Source organism: Pan troglodytes, chromosome 18, assembly GCF_028858775.2.
Source record: "Pan troglodytes isolate AG18354 chromosome 18, NHGRI_mPanTro3-v2.0_pri, whole genome shotgun sequence".
Classification (NCBI taxonomy): domain Eukaryota; kingdom Metazoa; phylum Chordata; class Mammalia; order Primates; family Hominidae; genus Pan; species Pan troglodytes.
This window is the reverse complement of record NC_072416.2, coordinates 43914906-43922953: the sequence shown is the minus strand read 5'-3', so window position 1 is coordinate 43922953 and position 8048 is coordinate 43914906. Positions and strand designations below refer to the sequence as shown.

At 37.8% G+C, this 8048-nt stretch overlaps 1 pseudogene; it reads right to left on the bottom strand.

Moving 5' to 3' along the window:
- Positions 1-6569: 6569 nt before the first annotated feature.
- LOC465136 (protein FRG2-like-2) lies at positions 6570-7260 on the bottom strand (annotated as a pseudogene).
- Between the last annotated feature and the right edge of the window lie 788 nt (positions 7261-8048).

Genomic DNA, 8048 nt, shown 5'->3' with positions numbered 1-8048 from the left:
CCAAAATTGACCACAGAGTTGGAAGTAAAGCACTCCTCAGCAAATGTAAAAGAACAGAAATTATAACAACCTGTCTCTCAGACCACAGTGCAATCAAAGTAGAACTCAGGATTAAGAATCTCTCTCAAAACCACTCAACTACATGGAAACTGAACAACCTGCTCCTGAATGACTACTGGGTACAAAACGAAATGAAGGCAGAAATAAAGATGTTCTTTGAAACCAACGAGAACAAAGACACAACATACCAGAATCTCTGGGACGCATTCAAACCTGTGTGTAGCGGGAAATTTATAGCACTAAATGCCCGCAAGAGAAAGCAGGAAAGATCCAAGATTGACACCCTAACATCACAATTAAAAGAACTAGAAAAGCAAGAGCAAACACATTCAAAAGCTAGCAGAAGGCAAGAAATAACTAAAATCAGAGCAGAACTGAAGGAAATAGAGACACAAAAAACCCTTCAAAAAATTAACGAATCCAGGAGCTGGTTTTTTGAAAGGATCAACAAAATTGATAGACCACTAGCAAGACTATTAAAGAAGAAAAGAGAGAAGAATCAAATAGATGCAATAAAAAATGATAAAGGTGATATCACCACCGATGCCACAGAAATACAATCTACCATCAGAGAATACTACAAACACCTCAACGCAAATAAACTAGAAAATCTAGAAGAAATGGATAAATTCCTCGACATATACACTCTCCCAAGACTAAACCAGGAAGAAGTTGAATCTCTGAAGAGACCAATAACTGGAGCTGAAATTGTGGCAATAATCAATAGCTTACCAACCGAAAAGAGTCCAGGACCAGATGGATTCACAGCCGAATTCTACCAGAGGTACAAGGAGGAACTGGTACGATTCCTTCTGAAACTATTCCAATCAATAGAAAAAGAGGGAATCCTTCCTAACTCATTTTATGAGGCCAGCATCATCCTGATACCAAAGCCTGGCAGAGACACAACAAAAAAAGAGAATTTTAGACCAATATCCTTGATGAACATTGATGCACAAATCCTCAATAAAATACTGGCAAACCGAATCCAGCAGCACATCAGAAAGCTTATCCACCATTAGCAAGTGGGCTTCACCCATGGGATGCAAGGCTGGTTCAATATATGCAAATCAATAAATGTAATCCAGCATATAAACAGAACCAAAGACAAAAACCACATGATTATCTCAATAGATGCAGAAAAGGCCTTTGACAAAATTCAACAACACTTCATTCTAAAAACTCTCAATAAATTAGGTATTGATGGGACGTATCTCAAAATAATAAGAGCTAACTATGACAAACCCACAGCCAATATCATACTGAATGGGCAAAAACTGGAAGCATTCCCTTTGAAAACGGGCACAAGACAGGGATGCCCTCTCTCACCACTCCTATTCAACCTAGTGTTGGAAGTTCTGGCCAGGGCAATTAGGCAGGAGAAGGAAATAAAGGGTATTCAATTAGGAAAAGAGGAAGTCAAATTGTCCCTGTTTGCAGATGACATGATTGCATATCTAGAAAACCCCATTGTCTCAGCCCAAAATCTCCTTAAGCTGATAAGCAACTTCAGCAAAGTCTCAGGATACAAAATCGATGTACAAAAATCACAAGCATTCTTATACACCAATAACAGACAAACAGAGAGCCAAATCATGAGTGAACTCCCATTCACAATTGCTTCAAAGAGAATCAAATACCTAGGAATCCAACTTACAAGGGATGGGAAGGACCTCTTCAAGGAGAACTACAAACCACTGCTCAAGGAAATAAAAGAGGATACAAACAAATGGAAGAACTTTCCATGCTCATGGGTAGGAAGAATCAATATCTTGAAAATGGCCATACTACCCAAGGTAATTTACAGATTCAATGCCATCCCCATCAAGCTACCAAGGACTTTCTTCACAGAATTGGAAAAAACTACTTTAAAGTTCATATGGAACCAAAAAAGAGCCCGCATCGCCAAGTCAATCCTAAGCCAAAAGAACAAAGCTGGAGGCATCATGCTACCTGACTTCAAACTATACTACAAGGCTACAGTAACCAAAACAGCATGGTACTGGTACCAAAACAGAGATATAGATCAATGAAACAGAACAGAGCCCTCAGAAATAACGCTGCATATCTACAACTATCTGATCTTTGACAAACCTGAGAAAAACAAGCAATGGGGAAAGGATTCCCTCTTTAATAAATGGTGCTGGGAAAACTGGCTAGCCATATGTAGAAAGCTGAAACTGGATCCCTTCCTTACACGTTATACAAAAATTAATTCAAGATGAATTAAAGACTTAAACGTTAGACCTAAAACCATAAAAACCCTAGAAGAAAACCTAGGCATTACCATTCAGGACATAGACATGGACAAGGACTTCATGTCTAAAAGACCAAAAGCAATGGCAACAAAAGCCAAAATTGACACATGGGATCTAATTAAACTAAAGAGCTTCTGCACAGCAAAAGAAACTACCATCAGAGTGAACAGGCAACCTACAACATGGGAGAAAATTTTCGCAACCTACTCATCTGACAAAGGGCTAATATCCAGAATCTACAATGAACTCAAACAAATTTACAAGAAAAAAACAAACAACCCCATCAAAAAGTGGGCGAAGGATATAAACAGACATTTCTCAAAAGAAGACATTTATGCAGCCAAAAAAGACATGAAAAAATGCTCACCATCACTGGCCATCAGAGGAATGCAAATCAAAACCACAATGAGATACCATATGACACCAGTTAGAATGGCAATCATTAAAAAGTCAGGAAACAACAGGTGCTAGAGAGGTTGTGGAGAAATAGGAACACTTTTACACTGTTGGTGGGACTGTAAACTAGTTCACCCACTGTGGAAGTCAGTGTGGCGATTCCTCAGGGATCTAGAACGAGAAATACCATTTGACCCAGCCATCCCATTACTGGGTATATACCCAAAGGACTATAAATCATGCTGCTATAAAGACACATGCACACGTATGTTTATTGCGGTATTATTCACAATAGCAAAGACTTGGAACCAACCCAAATGTCCAACAATGATAGACTGGATTAAGAAAAGGTGGCACATATACACCTTGGAATACTATGCAGCCATAAAAAATGATGAGTTCATGTCATTTGTAGGGACATGGATGAAATTGGAAATCATCATTCTCAGTAAACTATCGTAAGAACAAAAAACCAAACACCGCATATTCTCACTCATAGGTGGGAACTGAACAATGAGAACACATGGACACAGGAAGGGGAACATCACACTCTGGGGACTGTTGTGGGTTGGGGGGAGGGGGGAGGGATAGCATTGGGAGATATACCTAATGCTAGATGAAAAGTTAGTGGGTGCAGCACACCAGCATGGCACATGTATTTATATGTAACTAACCTGCACATTGTGCACATGTACCCTAAAACTTAAAGTATAATAATAATAAATAAATAAATTTAAGAAAAAGAAAATTGTTGTTTAAAATAAGTAAAAAAAAATTGATTTTTTTCACCATATAGATTTATCTTTCATTTGACCTTTATTTAATTACAAGTTTTAGTTAATACATTTTATTTTACCTTTATGATAGAAATATCAGATTCTTAAACTCAAAGCATTAATGATGCCTACCCAAGTGTAGTTTTTATTGCCAATTAACTTTCTACTATGATGCAAATTTGTGTGTCCTTCTAAAAACTCATTTGTAAAAATTTAATCCCTGATGTGATAGTTTTAAAACATGTAGCCTTTTTGGAAGTGACTAACTCAGGAGGGCTTCATCCTCATGAATGTAATTAATACCCTGTAATAGAGGTTGAAGGGAGCACCCTTGTCCCTTCTGCCATTGAAGACACAGCAACAAGGCATCATTTATGAGAAATGGGACCCTCCCCAGACACTAAATTTGCTGGTGCTTTGGTCTTGAACTTTCCAGCTTCCAGAACTGTGACCAATGCATTTCTGTTATTTATACATGACCCAGTCTAATGTATTTTGTTTTAGCAATCTGAACAAATGAAGACACTTTCTGATGCACTGTGGTTTATTTTTGAATTTATAGTTCCACTGAGCTATCTATATACTCAAAAATCAACATGTCTCACAGGGTGGGACAGCCACTCTAATTATTTTTTCAGAGTTTTCTTAGCTGTTCTTATTTGTGTTTTCATCTATAGGAGTTCTCCAATACAATGCCTGCTTCCACTACCAAATGGTATCTATATTGGGACAAAATTAAATTTATTAATTACTGCTAAAAAAATTGATGATTGAGTAATAATGAGTTTTTCTGCTTTAGAACATGATGTGATTTTCTATTTGTTTATGCTGACTTTCCTATATTTCGAAGACTTTTTATGTTCTTTGTCATACATTTTACAAATTCTTGTTAGATCTATGTATAGCTAGTTCATTTTATTTTGTCCTGTTAAAAAGTAAACTGTAGCACAATACAAATTATACAAGTTTTCTTGGCAGGGAATGATGGTGCATATCTGTGGTTCCAGCACTTTGAGAGGCCAAAGTGAGAGGACTACTTGACAAGCCAAAGTGAGAGGGGTTGAGGCCAGCCTGGGAAACATAGTAAGACCCTGGCTCTACAAAACAGAAGAAGAAATTAGCTGGGTACAGTGGTGCATGCCTGTATTTCCAGCTACTCATGAGGCTAAGGCAGGAGGATGGCTTAAGCTCAGGATGTAAGGCTGCAGAGAGCTTTGATTCTATCTATGCACTCTAGCACGGGCGACAGAGCAAGAACCTGTTTCAAAAAACATTTTTTTCTTGAGTAACAAGCAACTAATGAATTGTGGAACACCGGACCAAAAGAGGTTTACCATTTTAGTGGCAAAGTGTCAGAGGTATTGAAGAAATGCGGGAGCAAAATATTAAAATTATTTGATTCATTGCAGGTATAAAATTGTCTTATTTGGTTTACCTTATAGACGTATATTACTATAAGCTTTTTGAGTATTTCTGATAACTTAAGCTTAAATTCTGTTGTTGTTGTTGTTTTTCTAATACAGGCATTCACAAAAAATAGCTCGCATTATGTTTTGCTTCTTTGCAAATCAACAAGATGATGTCACTGGGGAGGTCTAACTGATTCCGTCTGCTCAGGAATGTTTCCAAGGCTTGGTCTCCTTTTTAATTTACTTTATAAATCATTTTGTAATTTTTATCTCCCACACATTCTGTATCTTGTTAATTACTCTTATACGTATGTAAATACATTTTATGTATGATTTCTAAGTATATCACTCATGAAAATTGACTGTGACACAGGCATACCTTATCTTATAGCACCTTATTGTGCTTCACAGATGTTGGATTTCTTACAAATTGAAGGGTTTTGGCAACCCTACATTGAATGACTCTATTCATACTATTTTTCCAACATCATGTCATCTTTGTGTGTGTGTATACCTGTGTCAGCATTTTTTAGCAATAAAGTACATTTTTTATTAAGGTATGTATATTTTTAATATAAACATGGGCTATTTCAATTTTATTCTACAGTATAGTGTAAACACAACTTTTATATGTTCTGGGAAGCAAGAAAAATTGTGTGACTCAAATTATTGCAATATTTGTTCTATTGCACTGGTCTAGAGCAAAACCCATATATCTCAAAGGTACATCTATATATTTTTATTGAATTGGCCCCATTAACTGAAACGATAAATTGCTATTCTTTGACTAAACAAGAGCTGTGGAGTGTGGAGAGGTCAGGGTGAAAATGAAGTAGCAGTGAATATAAACAGTCTTCTAACTCACACAGGTAGTAATACAAATTAATTATGGATGAAATATAAAATTATCTAAAATTGAATATTCTCAGAAACATTAATGTTTATATCATTATGTATATGGACATTAAGAACATAATAAAAATAAATTTAGATGATGAAGGCTTTCATAATCTCAATGTAAAATGCAAGAATAAAAAATATAAAATTTATCAATGTATAAAATAAATGACAATATTTATATTATATTTAATATCCTGCAATACAGTACAATCAACTGTAATGTATAAAATAGAAGAAAGTTTAAATATGGAAAATTTAAAAGGAGGCAAATATGAGTCAGGTAAAGAATAAATAAGTATGATCAATTATATTTAAGATACACTGACCTGAGTTTTATGGAAAAATATTAATGGTAAACACCTTGTGGAGTGATTTCACCATAATTTTATTAAACTGTAAAAATATATTAACATTTTCCCACAGGGAGTACAATTAAAGATTTGTGGATATTAGTCCTCCATGGGCTCAGCGTGGGAAAGTTAGAGGCTACAGCCTTTTCTGAATTAAAAGAGAAACATATAACTTTTTATTTATTTTTCTACAATTTAAAATTTGCAAAGGCATATGAATGATTACATCCTAATATTTGTCTGATTATATAGAAATGCATGACTGTCACCAGACATCCGAAAGACATCAAATGTCTAACAAGAAACATAAAATTTGTTTATAATCTTAGCCCTCTGCGAAATGCAGGGTTCACCATTTTGAGTATATTGTTCAAGCTACTTTCCTATAGCAGGTTCTTGCTCTCATTCCAAGACCTGCAATTTCTGCTGAATGGGGTCAGGGTGCACCCAGCTCAAGCCTCATCTGACCCACTGACAGGCTCAGTTATCTCCTGCCCAGGCAAGGGATGGGCTTCTCTATCCAGGGTTGGATCCCCAGGGCCAGGCAATGTGGCTGAAACAAGCCAGTTCTTAGCAGGGAAGACATAACCTACCTGGGTGGCTATAAAATAGAAGGTCTGCACCTGAGCACACAGAGGCCGCCAGAACCGGGCAAGCTGAGTGAGCTGCTCCCAGGTCAGTGGAGAATGGACCTGCTGCACCGATACCCAGTATAGGTCTTGATAAATGGCCTTGACACAGCTTGTAAAGTCACCAAGCTTTTCTGAAATGACAGCCATTGAACTCCTAGGGTCTGAGACCTGTGCTGCTTGCTGCACCCAGTGTGAGCCATGAAAGGCCCTCTGTGGTGGGCATCACAGGTCTCCTTGATTTTATTGCTGTGCAAAGTGGAGGACTTTAGTTTCTTTTTCAACATCAAGCTGTGCTCCTCTCCTGGACAGATCCCCGCAAAAGAAGCATGTGAGTGAGATACTCGCCAGCACAGTTCCCACCGACCCTCATTTCCAAAACCTCCCATGCACCTTCAGGTGAACATTTGAATCTTCCCCTCCATCCTGACCATATTAGTACTTAAATGAAGTGAAATTTAACACCTTCTGAGTCCCCAAATATTCTCTGAGTGCCAGGATCTCAAAAATTTTTTCAGTCACCTTGCTGCTCAAACCCTCTATAAAAGTCAACTGCTTATTTTCCCTTTGGGGGAAAAAAGGCAAAATTCTACCAGCTCTGTCTTGGCAGCTGTCCTTGGAACCGATTTTCCTTTTCTTGGAGTTTCCCTCATGTGAGCTCGACTCTGGTTCTGTTGATAAAATAAGAGTTTGAGTAAGTGTCTCCAACCAAACACCCTAGAAGCCTTAGTTCATCCTGGACACAAAGGAGCTGAAGTAGCTATCAAACCCAGCTCTCCTCTGTTCTCCAGAATCCATGTCTATATGGCCCTGGCTGCCGAAGAGCTCCCAGTTTCCTTGCCAGGGGAGACTGTGATGCAGCCCTTTCTCTTTTTACCTTGAAAGAGTCAAATTTTACCTAATCTAGCAGTGCTGTTTCTAGCTTTGGGCTTAGTTTTCTCAGAATTCTTCTCTTCATTTAGATTGGGCTCTGATCCTAGTGCAACATGGAATTTAGGTGACTCACCTCTCTCAGACACAGAGTCTTATAGTCTATCTCTGACAAATATTTGTGGATCAGTCCTTTAAGTGAAGCTCTTCTGCCAGTGTCATAAGTGAAGATATTTCTCAAAGTCTCCCCAGGGCTCTAAGCCATCTTCCAACCCCAATTTCAAAATAAAACCCTACCCAGAGACACACAGCTCAGTACCCCTGATTCCAACACTCCTTCCAGCCTCCATAGGAACAGCCCAAGGCATTACCCTGTCTTTGCCTGTGCTTCTCACTGGAA